The 13,454-nt window shown below is 42.9% G+C and overlaps 1 protein-coding gene across 7 annotated transcripts in view; it reads right to left on the reverse strand.

Annotated features, from left to right (window-relative positions):
- Kiaa1958 (KIAA1958 ortholog) overlaps positions 1-13,454 on the reverse strand; it is a 163,926-nt gene that overhangs the window by 44,515 nt on the left and 105,957 nt on the right. The window lies entirely within an intron of this gene.

Genomic DNA, 13,454 nt, shown 5'->3' on the forward strand with positions numbered 1-13,454 from the left:
TATTTACATTCTGCCTGAAGGACTTGCAGTACAAGCTCTAAACATCCATTAAGCAGCACTGCTCCAAGGTAGCAGGCTTCACACTGTACTATGCTTCAGACTTAAAATGCTTGGCCAAATACAGGCTACCTGCCTGCAAGCCTATGAATCTGCATTATTATTATTATTATTATTATTATTATTATTATTATTGGTTTTTTCGAGACAGGGTTTCTCTGTGTAGCTTTGTGCTTTTCCTGGAACTCACTCTGTAGACCAGGCTGGCCTTGAACTCAGAGATCCGCCTGCCTCTGCCTCCCGAGTGCTGGGATTAAATGCACGCCGCCACCACCACCCGGGGAATCTGCATTTTAACCAGTACCTCTATGCTCATGATGAGACTCAAACGCATTCCCAGGTAAACACAGTTCTAGCAGCTCAGGCCTGTAATTCCTGCTCCTTAGGAAGCCCCTCAGGAGGTAGGGGGTCTCAAGTTCAAAGCATACCTTGACTCAGAAAAGTCAAGTTCTATGCCTGTGTCCTGTGCAGGAAACTCCATTTTGCCCATTTAAAAAAAGGTTAAGAAAAACTATTTAAGTGGTTTCATTTCAGTAACATTTAATTTAAACTTGAAACCTTAACATTACTAATAAAAATACTTGGTTTAAAAAACCACCTGCTCTGTATGTCAGATGTGGTCTGGACAAAACTCAGAAACCCAACAGAATTACACAACAGAAACCCAGTCTACCCACCGCTATGCAATGAAGCTGGTTTTCCTAGTGCTTTTTAAGAGGGAAACACAGAAGTTAATTTAAAACAAAAAAAAATACAACTTAAGACTCTTTTTTTTTTTTTTTGGTTTTTCGAGACAGGGTTTCTCTGTGTAGCTTTGCGCCTTTTCCTGGAACTCACTTGGTAGCCCAGGCTGGCCTCGAACTCACAGAGATCCGCCTGCCTCTACCTCCCGAGTGCTGGGATTAAAGGCGTGCGCCACCACCGCCCGGCTAACTTAAGACTCTTGAGTATAAGGCAATAGCATTTTGTTTATTGAAAATATCTATATAGGAAAAATTTCAGATTAATTTGTAAGACTGCTCAGTGGAAGTCTTTGTACTTACTATACCCAATAATGGAAAGTTTTTAATAAACTGGAGTTTATTCATAGAACACACTACTTTTTTTATAAAGCATTACCATATATTACTGTATATCTATGAATAACCATGTTATTTTTAAATGGCAATTCTAAGACAGATTTCCAAATTTCATTATGTAAACAGGCACACTGGAGAGATGATGTCTCCAAAATTCAAGGACACAAAGAGACTTTCTGTTTCAACAGTTTAACTTCCAGTCGCCTCTTTTTGTAGTTGAAATTGTTCACATATTAACAACGCAGCCCACCTTCTCTTTCCATTAAAAACAAAGAAGCCGAGTTGAGTGTGACCTTTCAGCAGCTGGTCCCCTTGCCTGGTCACATGTGAAGTCAGAGGCCAGCACAGGTTTGCTTTGGCTGCTTATGCAAATATCTAACAGCAGTCTGCAAACTTCAAAGGCTTTCCAGGAAATAAATGTTCACAGGCAATTTTAGGGAAAAGATTTCCAGCCCCTCAACACTCACATGAGCTCTTAGACTGAGTCTGTATACCCTGTTATTGGAATTTTCCCAGGGGCCTGTCCTGAGAAAATCCTTCCCAGAGTCCTGGGGAAGTCGCTATGTCCAGTGTGGTGTTATCTGAGGGAAAAGAATCTATGTACACCATGCTCTTTTGTCTGTTTATTTTTCTAAGACAAAATGCTATCTATACAGCTTCAGCTTCCTCCTCACATTCAGTTCCTCTCTGTCCCTTCTTTTTCTGTCCTCTAATAACTAAGCTCTTATGCTTTCGATCTCATCTTCATCCCCTGTTCCGTCATCCTCCATCTTTCCTCCCTCTTCTCCTCCCCTGACCCGATTCAAGTCCACCTATAGTCCACAGAACTTTTCCTTGCTCCTTATTCCTCAGCCTGAGCCAGTTTGCCCTACCATCTACAGAAACCCCGCCTTGTTCTCTTCTCTCCGGCCACAGGACTGACTGGACCAGGAATTCTGCTCCAGTCTTTACTGCATCTGGTCATGCAAAAAACTCCTTGTTCTAAGAAGTTGCTCTAGGACTGTAAGAGGAGGGGGAGGTCTGAGCTTGATTTGCACAAGAAGCAAAGCTATGCACCTAGGAGGCTGTCCTCAAATGTTTTACCTTAGTTCAGGGGCTTCAGGCACCTAGCAGGTGGTCTGGCCAGCTATTCTGTTATCTGATAGTCCTTGGATGCTTTGTTTGGAGATGGCCCTATCTTTGGATGTAGCTAAAGGGGATATTTGCAAAAGGCAGACACTCAATTCAAATGCTAAAAAGGGAACAGGGAGCCCTGAGGCAGAAGGCCTTGACTATGTGACCTTATCTAAGTACTTTGAGTGTATATGCCCAAGGAGTGGTTCACACATACTGCTCTTGGGGAATTATGAGCACAAGAAATTCATAGCAAGAAACAGCTGAATATTAAAAATTGAATAACACCAAATATTCCCTGATAAATGGCTTCCCTCTAGAAAAACTCCTTGGCCTTTCTAGGTATAGCTTTATTATATACAGTTGCATCTCTATAATATATTCTTGCGGCCTGCAGCATCGTCACCTGAAATCCACTACAGTACCTGTTCAGAGGTATAATTTATCAATCAATGATCAAATCCTAGCACTTTCTATTAAAAATCCTAACAGATAAGATCTGCCATTAGAAACTGTCTTGGGAGTCTGAACCAAGGTGCTACAAACTAGGATATCCCAAGGGGAGGTCGGATAAGGGCAGTTGAATCTTTAAGCTGGAATACTATAGAGCTAACAAAACACTCCAGATAAACTAGAGATTTAAAATTTCACTCATTACAGTGTGCTTGTATTTGCAAGGTACTCAGTAACTGCCGTCAGATCCCATCATGAGATACCAACTCTACTTAGCCAACATTCATTTTTAGTTTGTAAAATATTTGGTATTTTTACCTCCTTTTACAAAAATGAATTGACATTTGATTTGAAAACTTTTGTGTGTCAACTGAAGTGATGATTTCAGGGTATGTAGCAAACAGCCAGGTGTACTGGACATGAAGCATGGGGCAGCCATGAGCTGGTGAGGAGCACTATGAAATGGTGTTATCACAGGACACAGCTGCCTGACCAGGTGGCCGGCTCTCCTCTCTGTCTCTGCCACATTTCAGCTCCGGAAAAACCCACTCTGAGCTGACCCCCTCAGTCCATCCTCAGCCTTATCTTGTTTGCAAGGCTTGCCTTCTTGTTTGCTGGGTCTCAAGCTTAGTTTAAGAAGCAGAAGTTGCATCTGCAGGAAAGCAGCCCTAGTGAGCTGCAGCATGGCTGTTGTCTTTTCTAAGGCAGCTTGGAATACACCACAGGAGACAGCTGGAAGGGAAGACACCCTCATTCACTTTGTATAAATAAGGATAAAGAAACAGTTTTCAAACCCAGTATAAGTAATAAGTTCTCAGCTAATAACAAAATCAAGTAAGACCAGAGAAAATCAATAGGAAATACAAACCAACTACAAGTATCGTGCATCAGTCTCCAGAAAAGTTTCTGCTCCATTCCTTTTAAAACTTTATTAAGAGCTTGGCGGCGGTGGCGCACGCCTTTGATCCCAGCACTCAGGAGGCAGAGCCAGGCGGATCTCTATGAGTCCAGCCTGGTCTACAGAGTGAGATCCAGGACAGGCTCCAAAGCTACACAGAGAAACCCTGTCTCGAAAAAACAAAACAAAAAAACAAGAACAAAAACAAAAAACAAACAAACAAAAAAAAACTTTATTAGGTATAACATACACAGAATATCGTCATTATGTGAAATTTTGACCTGTGAATCTAGTAACCACTTGGAAGAATTTCTTCTTCCATCATCCCCTAGCACCAAGAAAACTGACTTGAAATGTAGTTGGGCTGGCCTATTACTATAATGCCTATGCATGGAATCTTGGGCATCTGGCTTCTTTTTTCTTGGCTTCACCCAATGTTGTGTATTTGCAGGTACTTCATCCTCATGGCAGTGTGATGTTCCACTAGACAGAAATCCAGCATCTCAGTACATGTAAACCCAAAGGCCGAGAAAAGTTAACAAAGCAGAGTATGGCAGTCAAAAGCATGAGGACACAAATGATTTTCTTCTAATAGAGCAAGTTTTTGGTTTTTGTATCTGTGTGTACCTGTTCATGTGTACAATATGTGCAGGTGTATGTACACAGTAGTTGGTATAGCCAGAGCTTGACCGTCGGTAGCTTCTTCAATGCTCCTCACAAAATACTTGTGCATGATGTGTGCACACTCATCCGCATGAGTGTGGGCGCACATGCAGAGGTCAGAGGACAATCTTGAGTTTCAATTCTTCACCACAAGACAGTTCACCACCACATGGAGTGGGCTAGCTGGCCTGCAAGCAGCTGGGAACTCTTCTCCATTTCACTGCAAAAGGACTGGGGTTTTACACGAACACACCACACCCAGACTTAGTTCCAGGCATTCAGATTCCAGTTTTCCTTCTTGCGTGGTCAACCCTTTATCCATTCAGCCATCTCTCCAGCTCTTCTACTTAATCTCTGGAGACAGAGTTCCTCACTGAACTTAGAACTCACCAATTTGCTGGCCTGGCTACCCTAGTCCCAGGGATCCTCTTGTCTCTGCCTCTGCAGAAATGGAATTGTGAGTACTTTTTACACTGGTGCTAGGAATCTGAACTCAGGTCCTCAGGTTTGCACGGAAGCACTCTGCCAACTGAGCCACATCCCCAGCCCTAAATCAGTGGTTCCCCACCCTCCTAGTGCTGCGACCCTTTAATACAGCTCTTCATGTTGTGGGGACCCCAACCATAAAATTATTCCATTGCTCCTTCACAACTGTAATTTTGCTACTGTTATGAACCGTATTATAAGTATCTGATATGCAGGCTATGTGATATGCGACAGGTTGAGAACTGCTGTCCTAGATCCAGTATTAGAATCGAGTAAATAAGTGAGCGGGGATGAAAATAATGTCTCCTACAGCTTCCACTAGCCTATACGCCTGACAGGCTCATCAGTATGTATGTCCTGAGACCTAGCATGTAACTTAGGACCTAAGGAGCTATCCTACAAAGCTTCATTCATCTTCCACTCAGCCAGCGCCTGCCCACCCGCCTGGGCAGCAGCCTGAAACCTCAGCCTTCTCCCTTCCTCTCTAGAGCTGAGCTGGGCCACCTCACTTTCACATCAAGTGACAGGTCAGGAACTAAGTGATCTACCAACATAATCTACACAGCTCTTGTTTTATGGATTTGTCATCTAGTAGGAGGGCAGGAACCAGAGTCAATCTTTAGTAGACTAGCCCAAGTGCTGTGAGGAAAACCAGCCTTTTTAGCAAACGTAGTCAGCTGTCTAGAACACTTCCCAGTTCCCTACAGCCAGAGTAGTGTGTTTACCATTCCATGCTCCATTAATCCAATTATTCCCCCCTTGTTAGGAAATGGCATGGAAACACACATAATTAGAGCAGTATCTTACGTTCTCATTTAATTTGAGGACGTCTATGATAGATTTAAATGCAGACACGTTTGCTCGATTGATGCTGCAGCCAATTAAAAAAGCACACTTGGCTATGGCATCCCTGCGTGCTGTTATTAAAGCAATGCATCTGCAGCGGGAGTGAACAGTTCCTGATGTTTAACTTCTATTATTCTCATGTAAAATAAAGAGTATTTTGTCTCATTTCTCACTTAGTAATGTTCTAATTCTCTATAAACTAGTGAACAATAAGCCCATGAGCTTATTAAGTAAGAATGTATTTTAAATTTGAAAAACAAAATATCTGGTGAGCTGATTTACATGTAGGAAGCTGAGGTTGGAATCAATAATGAACACACACTCAGGAGTACCATTAAGCCCTGAGCATTTGAAGAATTTCCGGGGGAAAAAGACAAAGCCTTAACAGTTGCGAGGAGACACCACGGCTAGAGAGAGAGGTCAGCAATGCACAGACAGCTAGTCCGACAGGCCAGGCCCTGTGAACTGCTGTGTGTTCTGTGGGAGCTGTCACCAGCTGGAGCTGTCAGGGCACGTCCTCTATCTTTAATCTACGGAGGGAGTGGACGATGTTCTGGAAGGCCGGTACTATTTGATTAAGCAGCAGAGGAGAGTGGAGCATCCCTGAAGAAGCTGCTTGAGCAAAGGGCAAAGATGAGAAACAGCAGCTTATGCTCCTGAGTTCCAAGCACTGACCTCTGTGTAGGGAGAAAACTAGACCAGCGGGGTGACCATGGAGACTATGCTGGGCACAAAGAACCCCCAAACGTTAAATCTGTCAGAAGTACTTTCTAAATAAGTAAATAAATCTACAGCCACCTTCCCACCTCCGCTGTCCCTGACTCCTTCTTGCTGTTACTGCCTTCTAGTGCCTATCATCATCCGTGAGTGCTCATTTTAGATTTGTCTCCCTCTGCACAGCTGACTCCTTCGATGTCGATGCCTTGTTCAGTCTGGAAGGGCATCTGAGAAGTAAACGTGCTCAACAGACCAACGTTCGTGGGCTGAGTCAGCACTCAGGGTCAAAGGAAAATCACTGAGATAACTGTAATTTCGTAGTTCACTCCAGATCACCTATGCTGGCTGCATTTAGAAAGCAGGAAGAATAAAGCAAGGATCACTCGTTTAAATTTGTGGTGTCACAATCAGACTTCACTTGATCCTTTTTTAGGACTGTTAACAGTAAGCTGTGGTCAGGGCTGGTGGGGTTGACTATCGATAATAATGGTATGAAATGACACAAGAGGCTCTGGTAGTTTTCCCCAGGGATATTTCCGTAGGAAATTAGAACTACCAGCCATCACAACAAACTGCTTGCCGGGCATGGCGGTACAAGCCTGTAAGCCAGTTAGAAGCTGAGGCCAGGATTGTGAGTCAAGGCCAACCTAGGCTACGTAATAAAATGATTTCAAAGAATTCCAACCCAAAACAATAACAAAAATTGCTGCAAGATAACATCTTTATCTTTTTTTTTTTTTTTTTGGTTTTTCGAGACAGGGTTTCTCTGTGTAGCTTTGCGCCTCTCCTGGAACTCACTTGGTAGCCCAGGCTGGCCTCGAACTCACAGAGATCCGCCTGCCTCTGCCTCCCGAGTGCTGGGATTAAAGGCGTGCGCCACCACCGCCCGGCAACATCTTTATCTTATTAGGATAAGAAAACAAATGATGTTTTAACGAAGTCTGTACTGGAATCTATGTAACCATAAAAGACAATGACAGCCCCTCCCCCCTTTCTGACCTTCACTTTAAAGATAAACTGGTATTATAATGTGAGGTACTTACCTCTTCATAGATATATTTTGTTTGAGAGAAACAAATTTCTTATGACTTTCTATGTAGGAGAAATAAGATCCCTGATTGACAATCTTAGGAAACAAGAAACCTCAATTTTATTTGTTAGTGGCTATAAAAACTTACGTGGCAACATTTGTGCTTCATTTTTGAAAATAGCAATAGCTTAATATCCACAAAAGTAAGCTATGGTTGCCTTAACTGTAGAAAATAAACTGCATTGATTTTATAATTGATATTAAAAAGTCATTGGCTTCCTTCTCTTCTAAGCCTGTTCTTGCCCACTTTCTGCCTTTTGCTAGAGCTTTAAACCCAAGCTACTTTCTAGGACTGTTAACGTCACTAAGTGAAGCCAGGCCTCTTTGACTGTGGCTATCTGACCAACAAATTATTCCTATGCTTTGTTCATCTTTTTCAGTTGTAGTAAAACACATTATACAAATACACACACACACACACACACACACACACACACACACACATACACACTCATGCATGCACAAACACAGGCACACACGCATGTGCTTCAAGAACATAAAACTAGAAACAGTATGGTTAGTTCAGTTTGTTTTTGATAGTGTCTTTTACTGAAGTAGAAATCACTCAAAGACATCCATCATCTGCTTATCATCCTGGGTGGGTGCACCATGTGATTCCAAAACCTCTGGAGAATTTCCTCAACGTAAATTTAGGAAAAATAAAGAAAGCACAAAATTTTGTAGTGTTTATTAAATCAACACAGGAGTCTGGCATGTAAGGAAAAAGCCTGTTTCTCTCTTATCTGTGCCATATAGTTATCTATATATGAATTAAATCAGACCATGAAGATGTACGCTGAAAGGTGGGGGTGAGATACCACCGCACAGAATTAACTTATGGCTATCAAGGGTGTAGGAGTCTGATTTTTAACAAGTCACCAGATGGTTCTAATACAGGTGTGGTCCATGAGTGCACACTTGAGTGCCTGGAAAGGTCTCTTCTTCCTCCTCCCAGGAAGCCCACGACCAAGCCCTGTCTCAGATACATTACCGGCCAGGCTGCCTGCAGAGTAGGGTTAGAGTCTGATGTTTTCACTTCCCAGGCAAGACAGTTGCTAAACACTGGGGAAGTTTTGTTTGTTGTGTGTTTTGGAGACAGGCTCTCTGTACCATGATGGCTTCGAGATCATGTAATCTTCTTGCTTCAGGAAGAGGTGTCCTTCTCTGGAATCCTTGTTATTTATTTCATTTTAATTTTTCGTATGTGTGTATGTTTTGTATTACTGGGTTTATGCATGTCACTGTAGTGCCTGTGGAGGCCAGCAGAGGTTATTGGATCCTCCAGAACTGGAGTTACAGGCAGTTTGGAGTGCTGGGAATTAAACTCTGCAAGAATAGTACACACTTTTAACCACTGAGTTCTCTCTCCAGCCCTTGGAATCATTCTTAAGTTAAACACTGTTTACCTAACTACAAGACCATTTTAAAATCACATCTACTAGGCCCCACCCACCTGATATAGGTAGTGTGGTCAATGGTTAATAGATCTTTGCCAATACAAAATCCTTTTCAAATCTTAGAAGCACTGCTTGAGCTGAGCTACATAAAATCATGTCTTTTTAAACCTAAGCCTTAGTATCTTCAATTGAAGTGGTTATAAATTGTACCTCTTAAGAGTTGTATGACAGTTGAATAAGACAGACTGAGAAGTATACAGTATTGGGCACACACTTTATCAAGTTCAACCCTTTAGAAAATGTGTTCCAATGCACTGAGCCCACATCTCCCTATCTCAGCTGGAGATGTAGCCCAATGACAGAGCACTTGCCAAGAATGAATCCTGGTTTGATAGTCAGTAACACAAACAAAAAACACCAGTCTTTTAGTCTCAACTGAGTTCCACTATTTACGCTTTTCTGTAGCAAAACATTTGCTAATTTTTCTAAGCCTTTTTATAAGCCATTCATGCATAAGTAAATACTTCACTATGGTCAGTTAAGAACTGGAGTTTATATCTCAAACAGCCTTTTGGAAGACCATCCATTCCCCAAGTTTATGGTGTCACTATGAGACAAGGTATGGTGCCTGACTGAGTTCAGCATAGAATTAACAATGGTACAATTATAGAATTCTCTCTTCTGAAAATTTTGGCTTTTTAAATTAACAAAGTAAGACACTAAAAGGCAAAAAGGAGATCGTCCAACAGGTATAAAAATAAATTAGGAAAAACCTAAATCTCAAGGTTAATTTCTACTCATGGAAAGAAATTGGGCATTCCAAAGCAAAGGCAAAAGAAGAGAACAAGAGAATAAATATTGTATGATATTAATCACAATAAAGAGCACTTTCATCCTGGCTGAAATATATTCTTAAATCAACTTTAGAATGTGGCTGCGTTTGTAGGCTTAACAGCATGAAAACTGCACGATGGTAATTAATGTAATAAATCATCTTGTGGACCTTTTCATACAACCTGACAGGGCTCATTGATACATTGCTTATTAGAGACCACAGAAACTTCTCCCCCATCTTTTATTACACTGCCAGAGACTCTGAATCAAGAGTACCTTCTGATGCGTCTGACATATCTACCACTGGTATAACAGATATACCAGTATACCATGAGCTGCTGCCGGCCGACTCTGAGACACAGCACAGCACACCGTCCGTCCCCCATAGTCCTGTTCTCATTCTGACTTTCCTTGGCTTGAGGCAGTGGGGAAGAACGCGGATGCATCATAGAGTCAACACTGACATTTCCCACAGATTCAGTAATGACACCTCAGTGTTGCCCTCACACCACCAGCTCCTTTCCAGTTCATTCTTTACTGATTCTGTAAGTACACAACACAGAAATCTTCTACAGACATTTTCAATCAACCCACACGTTTTCCCAGTGCTTTTAACGTGACTCCTAAAAGAAACACACTAAAAAATTCAATAGTAAACCATTTCCCAAAGTAAAAAACAGTTCCTGCATAGTTGGAGAATTTAGCCTTGACAGCAGAGCACCTCAGTGAGCTGACACACCCTTAATCTGCTGTGCGTATCTTACTTTTGATTTCTAAGAGCTAAACTGTAAAGAAATAGATGGTTTAAGAGTAACTACTCATATATGAAAAAGGGATTATATGTTAATATAATCCCCCCCCAGGAAATACAAAAAAATCATAGCAAAGGTTAAAATAACAAGACACACACACACACACACACACACACACACACACACACACACACACACACACTCACTCATAAATCCATCACTGAGACACTGTCACTGGATACATTTTGATGCCTGTCTGGTTTTCCAGTTACATTTTCCTCCCTTTATTGCTGAGGACGAACCCAAGGTGTTGCACATTGCTGTGGGATGGTCTGTATGTCAAATGTGTTGCTGATTGGTCAATAAATAATAAATCACTGATTGGCCAGTGGCCAGGCAGGAAGTATAGGCGGGACTAACAGAGAGGAGAATTTAGAGAACAGAAAGGCGGAAGGGAGACACTGCCAGCCGCCATGATGAGAAACAGCATGTGAAGATGCCGGTAAGCCACGAGCCACGTGGCAAGGTATAGATTTATAGAAATGGATTAATTTAAACTGTAAGAACAGTTAGCAAGAAGCCTGCCACAGCCATACAGTTTGTAAGCAATATAAGTCTCTGTGTTTACTTGGTTGGGTCTGAGTGGCTGTGGGACTGGCGGGTGAGAGAGATTTGTCCTGACTGTGGGCCAGGCAGGAAAACTCTAGCTACAGCACATAACTAGGAAAATGTTCTACTGCTGGCCATCACCCTCAGCTCTCAATTTAAAATTTAATTTAAAATACTACCCTTTAATTACCAAGAGTAGAGTCCATTCTGTCCTAATTACAGTCTTTGGTTTCCTTTTGTGTCCTATCTTACTTTTCTCTGAAAATATTGCTTTGTCAATTACTCAAGACCAAAAAAATAAATAAAAATAAATCACTATTAATAGAGCCTGGCTGAGTTATCATTTCTGATACCTTCTTTTTGTTCACTCAGAAGTGCATAAGATTTGGAATTGAATTTACTATCCACAGTTGACTCAGAAATCCCTAGTTGATTCTAGAGCATTCCTTATGCCCCCGACCACACTGGTTCAACTGTTCTCCACATTACAGCAAGAACAAACCTTCTCAATTCCAACCTGTCCATGCTGTCCCCCTGCTCAGCCTCCAGGAATTCCTACCACGAAGCCCTGACCACCTCACCAGTCCCACTCTTCCTTCCAGTCACAGGGGCATCCATTCACGGTTTCAAATGTCCTCTTCTTTCAGTAATTTAGGAGCGTCTCTCTCAAAGGGTTTGCACATGAGCCTTCTTCAGGAATATACTTCTACCCTCCATCTCTTATGGTCTCATCCTTAATTCTCAGCCAAATGCCACTCTCCTTAGGGAACCTTCCCAAATCCTCCCCATCCCAACGGATCCTTGTTTCTTCTCTATCACGGCCCCTCTAGCAATGTGTATTACACACTTGTGTGACTATCTGACTAACATCTGATACGACCTTACAGTATAAGCTTCATCAAGTTGGGGACGTTCATTTCCACCATGGATTCATCCATGACTGAAGAAGTGAATAGTGGGCACTGATAAACAGTTAAGTGAATTAATTTAAGTATCAGGACACTAAAACTGTGTAAGAAAACTATAAAGCCAAAAGAGAACAGAAGTTAGGTCCTAGTCTTTTAGAAATGATTTATTATAACATTTGGTGAGCGTGTGTGTCAGTGTTTGTGCGGAGGTCAGAGGACAGTGTTTGGGAGTCAATTCTCTCTGTATACCAGGTGAGTCCTGGAGACTGACTCAGGCTGTCGGGCTGAAGACTGTGCTTCCACAGTCAACAGAATCTACTCAGTGACTGACTCAGGCTGTCGGGCTGAAGACTGTGCTTCCACAGTCAACAGAATCTACTCAGTGACTGACTCAGGCTGTCGGGCTGAAGATTGTGCTTCAATAGTCAACAGAATCCATTCAGTGCCTCAGCCCAGACGACAAAGCCTCAAGGCCTCTGAGTACGGGCAGTTAAAACTGTTGTTTGTCTCTCAACTTTCTTTTTAGTAATTCTTTGTGTCTTTCACATCATGCATCTTGATTCCATTCATCTCCCCTACCCTTCGCATCTACCCTCTGCCCTTGCTCCCCAACCCTACGCAAAATAAAATTTAAGAGAGAATTTTAAAAAGAAAGAAAAAAGTCTCGTCATGGAAGCTGCAGTGTGACACAGTGAGTCACACAGGAAACCCTTTTGTCCATGTATCTTTAACTGCAAGTGTTCACTGCAAAAAGTCACTGGTTTGGTTCGAGGTCCCTGGTTTCTGCTACACCATCAACACTGAGACTTGGCTATCCTCTTGTTGCCCTGTGTCATGGAGATCCTGCAGCTTTGGATCTGCAGGATTCGCCCCTTCACGTGCTCCAGCAGGTCACAGATGGAGTGGATGTTGGGGTGGGCCAACTCATATCCATGGTTCTGGGCCTGGGTAGTTACAGAGTTGGTCAGCCCACCGGCTCTCTCCCATCCTTACTACCAGGGGGAGCTCTCTGGCCAGCTACTTCATCCTATGCGGCAATGAGCAAAGAGTAAGGCCAGCTCACCCCCATCTACACCATCAGGGCCAGTTCTACTGTGTTGCCCAGGTGAGGTCCAGGAGCTGGTGAGGGGCAGGGCCAGCTCTCCCATTCTTATGAACTCAAGGCCAGTTCTCCTAACTGCTACAGGCAGTGAAGGGCAGGGTAGGGGGGTGGGGGGGTTCCCTCTCTCCCTCCTCCTGCTACCATAGCAGATGAGAGGTGGGGCTAGATCTCCCAAGCTCATGTTCTCAGGGCAGGTTCACCCACGCCCCTGTCCATAGGGTCAGCTCTGCTGCGCTGCCTAGACGAGGTGCAGGGCCTGCTCTCCCCCTGCTGCAGCTGGTAGAGGGGAGGGCCAGCTTCCTCACCTGCTGTAACTTATAAACCTCATTTTTATCCCTTCTGTAAGGACAATCACAGTTGGAGACTAGAAGTAGGAAAGAAAGAGAAGAAGTTTGGGCAGTGAGGTTTCTGGAAGAATAAAACAGAGAAGATGCTGGTCTAGGCACAGAA

Source organism: Peromyscus californicus, unplaced genomic scaffold (assembly GCF_007827085.1).
Source record: "Peromyscus californicus insignis strain IS unplaced genomic scaffold, ASM782708v3 Scaffold_5__1_contigs__length_169319896, whole genome shotgun sequence".
Taxonomy (NCBI): domain Eukaryota; kingdom Metazoa; phylum Chordata; class Mammalia; order Rodentia; family Cricetidae; genus Peromyscus; species Peromyscus californicus.